The 12,066-nt window shown below is 45.2% G+C and overlaps 9 non-coding genes across 9 annotated transcripts; all 9 read right to left on the bottom strand.

Annotated features, from left to right (window-relative positions):
- Window positions 1-798: 798 nt before the first annotated feature.
- Window positions 799-989, bottom strand: LOC141195031 (U2 spliceosomal RNA). The gene has a single exon (XR_012267640.1). It is a non-coding gene; the product is annotated as a U2 spliceosomal RNA (small nuclear RNA).
- Window positions 990-2,112: 1,123 nt separating this feature from the next.
- Window positions 2,113-2,303, bottom strand: LOC141195019 (U2 spliceosomal RNA). The gene has a single exon (XR_012267629.1). It is a non-coding gene; the product is annotated as a U2 spliceosomal RNA (small nuclear RNA).
- A 1,120-nt stretch (window positions 2,304-3,423) lies between these two features.
- On the bottom strand, window positions 3,424-3,614 carry LOC141195007 (U2 spliceosomal RNA). The gene has a single exon (XR_012267618.1). It is a non-coding gene; the product is annotated as a U2 spliceosomal RNA (small nuclear RNA).
- A 1,121-nt stretch (window positions 3,615-4,735) lies between these two features.
- On the bottom strand, window positions 4,736-4,926 carry LOC141194995 (U2 spliceosomal RNA). Its single transcript, XR_012267606.1, has one exon. It is a non-coding gene; the product is annotated as a U2 spliceosomal RNA (small nuclear RNA).
- A 1,122-nt stretch (window positions 4,927-6,048) lies between these two features.
- Window positions 6,049-6,239, bottom strand: LOC141194982 (U2 spliceosomal RNA). The gene has a single exon (XR_012267595.1). It is a non-coding gene; the product is annotated as a U2 spliceosomal RNA (small nuclear RNA).
- A 1,120-nt stretch (window positions 6,240-7,359) lies between these two features.
- On the bottom strand, window positions 7,360-7,550 carry LOC141194971 (U2 spliceosomal RNA). The gene has a single exon (XR_012267584.1). It is a non-coding gene; the product is annotated as a U2 spliceosomal RNA (small nuclear RNA).
- A 1,121-nt stretch (window positions 7,551-8,671) lies between these two features.
- LOC141194960 (U2 spliceosomal RNA) lies at window positions 8,672-8,862 on the bottom strand. The gene has a single exon (XR_012267573.1). It is a non-coding gene; the product is annotated as a U2 spliceosomal RNA (small nuclear RNA).
- Window positions 8,863-9,981: 1,119 nt separating this feature from the next.
- On the bottom strand, window positions 9,982-10,172 carry LOC141194949 (U2 spliceosomal RNA). Its single transcript, XR_012267562.1, has one exon. It is a non-coding gene; the product is annotated as a U2 spliceosomal RNA (small nuclear RNA).
- A 1,120-nt stretch (window positions 10,173-11,292) lies between these two features.
- On the bottom strand, window positions 11,293-11,483 carry LOC141195801 (U2 spliceosomal RNA). Its single transcript, XR_012268378.1, has one exon. It is a non-coding gene; the product is annotated as a U2 spliceosomal RNA (small nuclear RNA).
- Window positions 11,484-12,066: the final 583 nt, after the last annotated feature.

Genomic DNA, 12,066 nt, shown 5'->3' with positions numbered 1-12,066 from the left:
CTCCTGCTGCTGCTGCTGCTGGCTGTCCAGCAGCAGACTGAAGGTGGCTGCTGCTGTGCGCAGGTATATAAAGGCTCAGAGCCTATTATGACACGCGCAGCCAGCGTTCCATTGCCACATTCCGTCTACTGCAGGCGGGATACCTGGATGGCTGAATGTCACTGAGAAGCTCACAGAGACCGCCATAAGCAACAGTTTAAAAGAATGCCACAGACTAATCAACCAAACTTTTTGGGTTGGTTTCTCTTTTATAGTCTGCAGGCATTAAATGAAAGAAGTCAGTGTTCCAGCAGAGGGAGACAACGTTTCAGAAAAGGCATTGTAGCAAACCAAAAAAGAAATTTTAAGCGCAGCAGAGTAACCAGCTCACATACCTGTTAGCTCAGGTGAGTTTAAAAGGCTGCTGTTGATAACAAGGGCATTTGCTAAATAGATGGTGTGTGTGCAACAATATACTGAAAGGTCAATTATATTGTGCAGCTTATCTCACCACCTGTAGTTATTTAGGTGAAAGCTCCAAAATGCTTGCCTAATATGTCTGTTTATCCAAAAGGAAGTATAGAGGGAGAGCTAGATAGATAGCATTGCATTACATTACATTACATGGCAATGCAATGCACAGTTGCTGAAGTTGAACCAAAATGAGCTTGTCATCTGGCTTCTGCAACTTTTAACATGAAAAATCCAATGAGGAGAAGAAAAGCAAAGCCAAAGAGTCCATCCCAAATCCGACAAACAAGCAAAATGAACAAAAAGCATTGAATTCAATTCTTTCTGATTTTAGAAACTGCATTAAAGAAGGGGTGCACCGGTCCTGGAGATACTGCAATACCAGGTCAATGCGTGGAGTGGACAGAGCAAGCTCTTTTTCCATCTCCCTGTTCTAAAAATCCATTTAATATATGGTCCCCAGATAGGGGACGTATCAGATATTAAACTGATAAGAACAGATACTACACTTGATCTTAGCCAAAAGGCCGAGAAGCGATAACCAGAATTGGTTTCCGACTACGGTGCCACCCAAGGATTCTGAAAAGTCCATTTGTGGAGATGGCCACCTGGACTCCCGTTAAGAAGACATGTTGTCAACCTCTAGATCCCTCACATGCCTGCACTTTTCGGCTTGCTGCTGCTGCAATCCACGCGTTTTAGATCTGCATAACTCCACCTCTTTTAGCACAGTACCCTCAACCTCCGGCTGTTCCCACCCGCCTCAACACCGTTGGAAGGGAGGAGAAACAATTAAGGCGGGGGGGGGGGGGTGGAACGAGCAGCTGTCTACCCTTAGCAGGAGGGTTGCTGATTAATTACCTCTCCTGCTGCTGCTGCTGCTGGCTGTCCAGCAGCAGACTGAAGGTGGCTGCTGCTGTGCGCAGGTATATAAAGGCTCAGAGCCTATTATGACACGCGCAGCCAGCGTTCCATTGCCACATTCCGTCTACTGCAGGCGGGATACCTGGATGGCTGAATGTCACTGAGAAGCTCACAGAGACCGCCATAAGCAACAGTTTAAAAGAATGCCACAGACTAATCAACCAAACTTTTTGGGTTGGTTTCTCTTTTATAGTCTGCAGGCATTAAATGAAAGAAGTCAGTGTTCCAGCAGAGGGAGACAACGTTTCAGAAAAGGCATTGTAGCAAACCAAAAAAGAAATTTTAAGCGCAGCAGAGTAACCAGCTCACATACCTGTTAGCTCAGGTGAGTTTAAAAGGCTGCTGTTGATAACAAGGGCATTTGCTAAATAGATGGTGTGTGTGCAACAATATACTGAAAGGTCAATTATATTGTGCAGCTTATCTCACCACCTGTAGTTATTTAGGTGAAAGCTCCAAAATGCTTGCCTAATATGTCTGTTTATCCAAAAGGAAGTATAGAGGGAGAGCTAGATAGATAGCATTGCATTACATTACATTACATGGCAATGCAATGCACAGTTGCTGAAGTTGAACCAAAATGAGCTTGTCATCTGGCTTCTGCAACTTTTAACATGAAAAATCCAATGAGGAGAAGAAAAGCAAAGCCAAAGAGTCCATCCCAAAATCCGACAAACAAGCAAAATGAACAAAAAGCATTGAATTCAATTCTTTCTGATTTTAGAAACTGCATTAAAGAAGGGGTGCACCGGTCCTGGAGATACTGCAATACCAGGTCAATGCGTGGAGTGGACAGAGCAAGCTCTTTTTCCATCTCCCTGTTCTAAAAATCCATTTAATATATGGTCCCCAGATAGGGGACGTATCAGATATTAAACTGATAAGAACAGATACTACACTTGATCTTAGCCAAAAGGCCGAGAAGCGATAACCAGAATTGGTTTCCGACTACGGTGCCACCCAAGGATTCTGAAAAGTCCATTTGTGGAGATGGCCACCTGGACTCCCGTTAAGAAGACATGCTGTCAACCTCTAGATCCCTCACATGCCTGCACTTTTCGGCTTGCTGCTGCTGCAATCCACGCATTTTAGATCTGCATAACTCCACCTCTTTTAGCACAGTACCCTCAACCCCCGGCTGTTCCCACCCGCCTCAACACCGTTGGAAGGGAGGAGAACCAATTAAGGCGGGGGGGGAATGGAACGAGCAGCTGTCTACCCTTAGCAGGAGGGTTGCTGATTAATTACCTCTCCTGCTGCTGCTGCTGCTGGCTGTCCAGCAGCAGACTGAAGGTGGCTGCTGCTGTGCGCAGGTATATAAAGGCTCAGAGCCTATTATGACACGCGCAGCCAGCGTTCCATTGCCACATTCCGTCTACTGCAGGCGGGATACCTGGATGGCTGAATGTCACTGAGAAGCTCACAGAGACCGCCAAAAGCAACAGTTTAAAAGAATGCCACAGACTAATCAACCAAACTTTTTGGGTTGGTTTCTCTTTTATAGTCTGCAGGCATTAAATGAAAGAAGTCAGTGTTCCAGCAGAGGGAGACAACGTTTCAGAAAAGGCATTGTAGCAAACCAAAAAAGAAATTTTAAGCGCAGCAGAGTAACCAGCTCACATACCTGTTAGCTCAGGTGAGTTTAAAAGGCTGCTGTTGATAACAAGGGCATTTGCTAAATAGATGGTGTGTGTGCAACAATATACTGAAAGGTCAATTATATTTTGCAGCTTATCTCACCACCTGTAGTTATTTAGGTGAAAGCTCCAAAATGCTTGCCTAATATGTCTGTTTATCCAAAAGGAAGTATAGAGGGAGAGCTAGATAGATAGCATTGCATTACATTAAATTACATGGCAATGCAATGCACAGTTGCTGAAGTTGAACCAAAATGAGCTTGTCATCTGGCTTCTGCAACTTTTAACATGAAAAATCCAATGAGGAGAAGAAAAGCAAAGCCAAAGAGTCCATCCCAAAATCCGACAAACAAGCAAAATGAACAAAAAGCATTGAATTCAATTCTTTCTGATTTTAGAAACTGCATTAAAGAAGGGGTGCACCGGTCCTGGAGATACTGCAATACCAGGTCAATGCGTGGAGTGGACAGAGCAAGCTCTTTTTCCATCTCCCTGTTCTAAAAATCCATTTAATATATGGTCCCCAGATAGGGGACGTATCAGATATTAAACTGATAAGAACAGATACTACACTTGATCTTAGCCAAAAGGCCGAGAAGCGATAACCAGAATTGGTTTCCGACTACGGTGCCACCCAAGGATTCTGAAAAGTCCATTTGTGGAGATGGCCACCTGGACTCCCGTTAAGAAGACATGCTGTCAACCTCTAGATCCCTCACATGCCTGCACTTTTCGGCTTGCTGCTGCTGCAATCCACGCATTTTAGATCTGCATAACTCCACCTCTTTTAGCACAGTACCCTCAACCCCCGGCTGTTCCCACCCGCCTCAACACCGTTGGAAGGGAGGAGAACCAATTAAGGCGGGGGGGGGGGTGGAACGAGCAGCTGTCTACCCTTAGCAGGAGGGTTGCTGATTAATTACCTCTCCTGCTGCTGCTGCTGCTGGCTGTCCAGCAGCAGACTGAAGGTGGCTGCTGCTGTGCGCAGGTATATAAAGGCTCAGAGCCTATTATTACACGCGCAGCCAGCGTTCCATTGCCACATTCCGTCTACTGCAGGCGGGATACCTGGATGGCTGAATGTCACTGAGAAGCTCACAGAGACCGCCAAAAGCAACAGTTTAAAAGAATGCCACAGACTAATCAACCAAACTTTTTGGGTTGGTTTCTCTTTTATAGTCTGCAGGCATTAAATGAAAGAAGTCAGTGTTCCAGCAGAGGGAGACAACGTTTCAGAAAAGGCATTGTAGCAAACCAAAAAAGAAATTTTAAGCGCAGCAGAGTAACCAGCTCACATACCTGTTAGCTCAGGTGAGTTTAAAAGGCTGCTGTTGATAACAAGGGCATTTGCTAAATAGATGGTGTGTGTGCAACAATATACTGAAAGGTCAATTATATTTTGCAGCTTATCTCACCACCTGTAGTTATTTAGGTGAAAGCTCCAAAATGCTTGCCTAATATGTCTGTTTATCCAAAAGGAAGTATAGAGGGAGAGCTAGATAGATAGCATTGCATTACATTACATTACATGGCAATGCAATGCACAGTTGCTGAAGTTGAACCAAAATGAGCTTGTCATCTGGCTTCTGCAACTTTTAACATGAAAAATCCAATGAGGAGAAGAAAAGCAAAGCCAAAGAGTCCATCCCAAAATCCGACAAACAAGCAAAATGAACAAAAAGCATTGAATTCAATTCTTTCTGATTTTAGAAACTGCATTAAAGAAGGGGTGCACCGGTCCTGGAGATACTGCAATACCAGGTCAATGCGTGGAGTGGACAGAGCAAGCTCTTTTTCCATCTCCCTGTTCTAAAAATCCATTTAATATATGGTCCCCAGATAGGGGACGTATCAGATATTAAACTGATAAGAACAGATACTACACTTGATCTTAGCCAAAAGGCCGAGAAGCGATAACCAGAATTGGTTTCCGACTACGGTGCCACCCAAGGATTCTGAAAAGTCCATTTGTGGAGATGGCCACCTGGACTCCCGTTAAGAAGACATGCTGTCAACCTCTAGATCCCTCACATGCCTGCACTTTTCGGCTTGCTGCTGCTGCAATCCACGCATTTTAGATCTGCATAACTCCACCTCTTTTAGCACAGTACCCTCAACCCCCGGCTGTTCCCACCCGCCTCAACACCGTTGGAAGGGAGGAGAACCAATTAAGGCGGGGGGGGGGGGTGGAACGAGCAGCTGTCTACCCTTAGCAGGAGGGTTGCTGATTAATTACCTCTCCTGCTGCTGCTGCTGCTGGCTGTCCAGCAGCAGACTGAAGGTGGCTGCTGCTGTGCGCAGGTATATAAAGGCTCAGAGCCTATTATGACACGCGCAGCCAGCGTTCCATTGCCACATTCCGTCTACTGCAGGCGGGATACCTGGATGGCTGAATGTCACTGAGAAGCTCACAGAGACCGCCATAAGCAACAGTTTAAAAGAATGCCACAGACTAATCAACCAAACTTTTTGGGTTGGTTTCTCTTTTATAGTCTGCAGGCATTAAATGAAAGAAGTCAGTGTTCCAGCAGAGGGAGACAACGTTTCAGAAAAGGCATTGTAGCAAACCAAAAAAGAAATTTTAAGCGCAGCAGAGTAACCAGCTCACATACCTGTTAGCTCAGGTGAGTTTAAAAGGCTGCTGTTGATAACAAGGGCATTTGCTAAATAGATGGTGTGTGTGCAACAATATACTGAAAGGTCAATTATATTGTGCAGCTTATCTCACCACCTGTAGTTATTTAGGTGAAAGCTCCAAAATGCTTGCCTAATATGTCTGTTTATCCAAATGGAAGTATAGAGGGAGAGCTAGATAGATAGCATTGCATTACATTACATTACATGGCAATGCAATGCACAGTTGCTGAAGTTGAACCAAAATGAGCTTGTGATCTGGCTTCTGCAACTTTTAACATGAAAAATCCAATGAGGAGAAGAAAAGCAAAGCCAAAGAGTCCATCCCAAAATCCGACAAACAAGCAAAATGAACAAAAAGCATTGAATTCAATTCTTTCTGATTTTAGAAACTGCATTAAAGAAGGGGTGCACCGGTCCTGGAGATACTGCAATACCAGGTCAATGCGTGGAGTGGACAGAGCAAGCTCTTTTTCCATCTCCCTGTTCTAAAAATCCATTTAATATATGGTCCCCAGATAGGGGACGTATCAGATATTAAACTGATAAGAACAGATACTACACTTGATCTTAGCCAAAAGGCCGAGAAGCGATAACCAGAATTGGTTTCCGACTACGGTGCCACCCAAGGATTCTGAAAAGTCCATTTGTGGAGATGGCCACCTGGACTCCCGTTAAGAAGACATGCTGTCAACCTCTAGATCCCTCACATGCCTGCACTTTTCGGCTTGCTGCTGCTGCAATCCACGCGTTTTAGATCTGCATAACTCCACCTCTTTTAGCACAGTACCCTCAACCCCCGGCTGTTCCCACCCGCCTCAACACCGTTGGAAGGGAGGAGAACCAATTAAGGCGGTGGGGGGGTGGAACGAGCAGCTGTCTACCCTTAGCAGGAGGGTTGCTGATTAATTACCTCTCCTGCTGCTGCTGCTGCTGGCTGTCCAGCAGCAGACTGAAGGTGGCTGCTGCTGTGCGCAGGTATATAAAGGCTCAGAGCCTATTATGACACGCGCAGCCAGCGTTCCATTGCCACATTCCGTCTACTGCAGGCGGGATACCTGGATGGCTGAATGTCACTGAGAAGCTCACAGAGACCGCCATAAGCAACAGTTTAAAAGAATGCCACAGACTAATCAACCAAACTTTTTGGGTTGGTTTCTCTTTTATAGTCTGCAGGCATTAAATGAAAGAAGTCAGTGTTCCAGCAGAGGGAGACAACGTTTCAGAAAAGGCATTGTAGCAAACCAAAAAAGAAATTTTAAGCGCAGCAGAGTAACCAGCTCACATACCTGTTAGCTCAGGTGAGTTTAAAAGGCTGCTGTTGATAACAAGGGCATTTGCTAAATAGATGGTGTGTGTGCAACAATATACTGAAAGGTCAATTATATTGTGCAGCTTATCTCACCACCTGTAGTTATTTAGGTGAAAGCTCCAAAATGCTTGCCTAATATGTCTGTTTATCCAAAAGGAAGTATAGAGGGAGAGCTAGATAGATAGCATTGCATTACATTACATTACATGGCAATGCAATGCAGAGTTGCTGAAGTTGAACCAAAATGAGCTTGTCATCTGGCTTCTGCAACTTTTAACATGAAAAATCCAATGAGGAGAAGAAAAGCAAAGCCAAAGAGTCCATCCCAAAATCCGACAAACAAGCAAAATGAACAAAAAGCATTGAATTCAATTCTTTCTGATTTTAGAAACTGCATTAAAGAAGGGGTGCACCGGTCCTGGAGATACTGCAATACCAGGTCAATGCGTGGAGTGGACAGAGCAAGCTCTTTTTCCATCTCCCTGTTCTAAAAATCCATTTAATATATGGTCCCCAGATAGGGGACGTATCAGATATTAAACTGATAAGAACAGATACTACACTTGATCTTAGCCAAAAGGCCGAGAAGCGATAACCAGAATTGGTTTCCGACTACGGTGCCACCCAAGGATTCTGAAAAGTCCATTTGTGGAGATGGCCACCTGGACTCCCGTTAAGAAGACATGCTGTCAACCTCTAGATCCCTCACATGCCTGCACTTTTCGGCTTGCTGCTGCTGCAATCCACGCGTTTTAGATCTGCATAACTCCACCTCTTTTAGCACAGTACCCTCAACCCCCGGCTGTTCCCACCCGCCTCAACACCGTTGGAAGGGAGGGGAACCAATTAAGGCGGGGGGGGGGGTGGAACGAGCAGCTGTCTACCCTTAGCAGGAGGGTTGCTGATTAATTACCTCTCCTGCTGCTGCTGCTGCTGGCTGTCCAGCAGCAGACTGAAGGTGGCTGCTGCTGTGCGCAGGTATATAAAGGCTCAGAGCCTATTATGACACGCGCAGCCAGCGTTCCATTGCCACATTCCGTCTACTGCAGGCGGGATACCTGGATGGCTGAATATCACTGAGAAGCTCACAGAGACCGCCATAAGCAACAGTTTAAAAGAATGCCACAGACTAATCAACCAAACTTTTTGGGTTGGTTTCTCTTTTATAGTCTGCAGGCATTAAATGAAAGAAGTCAGTGTTCCAGCAGAGGGAGACAACGTTTCAGAAAAGGCATTGTAGCAAACCAAAAAAGAAATTTTAAGCCCAGCAGAGTAACCAGCTCACATACCTGTTAGCTCAGGTGAGTTTAAAAGGCTGCTGTTGATAACAAGGGCATTTGCTAAATAGATGGTGTGTGTGCAACAATATACTGAAAGGTCAATTATATTGTGCAGCTTATCTCACCACCTGTAGTTATTTAGGTGAAAGCTCCAAAATGCTTGCCTAATATGTCTGTTTATCCAAAAGGAAGTATAGAGGGAGAGCTAGATAGATAGCATTGCATTACATTACATTACATGGCAATGCAATGCACAGTTGCTGAAGTTGAACCAAAATGAGCTTGTCATCTGGCTTCTGCAACTTTTAACATGAAAAATCCAATGAGGAGAAGAAAAGCAAAGCCAAACAGTCCATCCCAAAATCCGACAAACAAGCAAAATGAACAAAAAGCATTGAATTCAATTCTTTCTGATTTTAGAAACTGCATTAAAGAAGGGGTGCACCGGTCCTGGAGATACTGCAATACCAGGTCAATGCGTGGAGTGGACAGAGCAAGCTCTTTTTCCATCTCCCTGTTCTAAAAATCCATTTAATATATGGTCCCCAGATAGGGGACGTATCAGATATTAAACTGATAAGAACAGATACTACACTTGATCTTAGCCAAAAGGCCGAGAAGCGATAACCAGAATTGGTTTCCGACTACGGTGCCACCCAAGGATTCTGAAAACTCCATTTGTGGAGATGGCCACCTGGACTCCCGTTAAGAAGACATGCTGTCAACCTCTAGATCCCTCACATGCCTGCACTTTTCGGCTTGCTGCTGCTGCAATCCACGCGTTTTAGATCTGCATAACTCCACCTCTTTTAGCACAGTACCCTCAACCCCCGGCTGTTCCCACCCGCCTCAACACCGTTGGAAGGGAGGAGAACCAATTAAGGCGGGGGTGGGGGGGAACGAGCAGCTGTCTACCCTTAGCAGGAGGGTTGCTGATTAATTACCTCTCCTGCTGCTGCTGCTGCTGGCTGTCCAGCAGCAGACTGAAGGTGGCTGCTGCTGTGCGCAGGTATATAAAGGCTCAGAGCCTATTATGACACGCGCAGCCAGCGTTCCATTGCCACATTCCGTCTACTGCAGGCGGGATACCTGGATGGCTGAATGTCACTGAGAAGCTCACAGAGACCGCCATAAGCAACAGTTTAAAAGAATGCCACAGACTAATCAACCAAACTTTTTGGGTTGCTTTCTCTTTTATAGTCTGCAGGCATTAAATGAAAGAAGTCAGTGTTCCAGCAGAGGGAGACAACGTTTCAGAAAAGGCATTGTAGCAAACCAAAAAAGAAATTTTAAGCGCAGCAGAGTAACCAGCTCACATACCTGTTAGCTCAGGTGAGTTTAAAAGGCTGCTGTTGATAACAAGGGCATTTGCTAAATAGATGGTGTGTGTGCAACAATATACTGAAAGGTCAATTATATTGTGCAGCTTATCTCACACCTGTAGTTATTTAGGTGAAAGCTCCAAAATGCTTGCCTAATATGTTTGTTTATCCAAAAGGAAGTATAGAGGGAGAGCTAGATAGATAGCATTGCATTACATTACATTACATGGCAATGCAATGCACAGTTGCTGAAGTTGAACCAAAATGAGCTTGTCATCTGGCTTCTGCAACTTTTAACATGAAAAATCCAATGAGGAGAAGAAAAGCAAAGCCAAAGAGTCCATCCCAAAATCCGACAAACAAGCAAAATGAACAAAAAGCATTGAATTCAATTCTTTCTGATTTAAGAAACTGCATTAAAGAAGGGGTGCACCGGTCCTGGAGATACTGCAATACCAGGTCAATGCGTGGAGTGGACAGAGCAAGCTCTTTTTCCATCTCCCTGTTCTAAAAATCCATTTAATATATGGTCCCCAGATAGGGGACGTATCAGATATTAAACTGATAAGAACAGATACTACACTTGATCTTAGCCAAAAGGCCGAGAAGCGATAACCAGAATTGGTTTCCGACTACGGTGCCACCCAAGGATTCTGAAAAGTCCATTTGTGGAGATGGCCACCTGGACTCCCGTTAAGAAGACATGCTGTCAACCTCTAGATCCCTCACATGCCTGCACTTTTCGGCTTGCTGCTGCTGCAATCCACGCGTTTTAGATCTGCATAACTCCACCTCTTTTAGCACAGTACCCTCAACCCCCGGCTGTTCCCACCCGCCTCAACACCGTTGGAAGGGAGGAGAACCAATTAAGGCGGGGGGGGGGTGGAACGAGCAGCTGTCTACCCTTAGCAGGAGGGTTGCTGATTAATTACCTCTCCTGCTGCTGCTGCTGCTGGCTGTCCAGCAGCAGACTGAAGGTGGCTGCTGCTGTGCGCAGGTATATAAAGGCTCAGAGCCTATTATGACACGCGCAGCCAGCGTTCCATTGCCACATTCCGTCTACTGCAGGCGGGATACCTGGATGGCTGAATGTCACTGAGAAGCTCACAGAGACAGCCATAAGCAACAGTTTAAAAGAATGCCACAGACTAATCAACCAAACTTTTTGGGTTGGTTTCTCTTTTATAGTCTGCAGGCATTAAATGAAAGAAGTCAGTGTTCCAGCAGAGGGAGACAACGTTTCAGAAAAGGCATTGTAGCAAACCAAAAAAGAAATTTTAAGCGCAGCAGAGTAACCAGCTCACATACCTGTTAGCTCAGGTGAGTTTAAAAGGCTGCTGTTGATAACAAGGGCATTTGCTAAATAGATGGTGTGTGTGCAACAATATACTGAAAGGTCAATTATATTGTGCAGCTTATCTCACCACCTGTAGTTATTTAGGTGAAAGCTCCAAAATGCTTGCCTAATATGTCTGTTTATCCAAAAGGAAGTATAGAGGGAGAGCTAGATAGATAGCATTGCATTACATTACATTACATGGCAATGCAATGCACAGTTGCTGAAGTTGAACCAAAATGAGCTTGTCATCTGGCTTCTGCAACTTTTAACATGAAAAATCCAATGAGGAGAAGAAAAGCAAAGCCAAAGAGTCCATCCCAAAATCCGACAAACAAGCAAAATGAACAAAAAGCATTGAATTCAATTCTTTCTGATTTTAGAAACTGCATTAAAGAAGGGGTGCACCAGTCCTGGAGATACTGCAATACCAGGTCAATGCGTGGAGTGGACAGAGCAAGCTCTTTTTCCATCTCCCTGTTCTAAAAATCCATTTAATATATGGTCCCCAGATAGGGGACGTATCAGATATTAAACTGATAAGAACAGATACTACACTTGATCTTAGCCAAAAGGCCGAGAAGCGATAACCAGAATTGGTTTCCGACTACGGTGCCACCCAAGGATTCTGAAAAGTCCATTTGTGGAGATGGCCACCTGGACTCCCGTTAAGAAGACATGCTGTCAACCTCTAGATCCCTCACATGCCTGCACTTTTCGGCTTGCTGCTGCTGCAATCCACGCGTTTTAGATCTGCATAACTCCACCTCTTTTAGCACAGTACCCTCAACCCCCGGCTGTTCCCACCCGCCTCAACACCGTTGGAAGGGAGGAGAACCAATTAAGGCGGGGGGGGGGGGTGGAACGAGCAGCTGTCTACCCTTAGCAGGAGGGTTGCTGATTAATTACCTCTCCTGCTGCTGCTGCTGCTGGCTGTCCAGCAGCAGACTGAAGGTGGCTGCTGCTGTGCGCAGGTATATAAAGGCTCAGAGCCTATTATGACACGCGCAGCCAGCGTTCCATTGCCACATTCCGTCTACTGCAGGCGGGATACCTGGATGGCTGAATGTCACTGAGAAGCTCACAGAGACCGCCATAAGCAACAGTTTAAAAGAATGCCACAGACTAATCAACCAAACTTTTTGGGTTGGTTTCTCTTTTATAGTCTGCA

Source organism: Phyllobates terribilis, unplaced genomic scaffold, assembly GCF_046119375.1.
Source record: "Phyllobates terribilis strain yellow unplaced genomic scaffold, ASM4611937v1 Scaffold_74__1_contigs__length_7073193, whole genome shotgun sequence".
Classification (NCBI taxonomy): domain Eukaryota; kingdom Metazoa; phylum Chordata; class Amphibia; order Anura; family Dendrobatidae; genus Phyllobates; species Phyllobates terribilis.
This window is presented reverse-complemented; position numbering and strand designations above follow the sequence as displayed.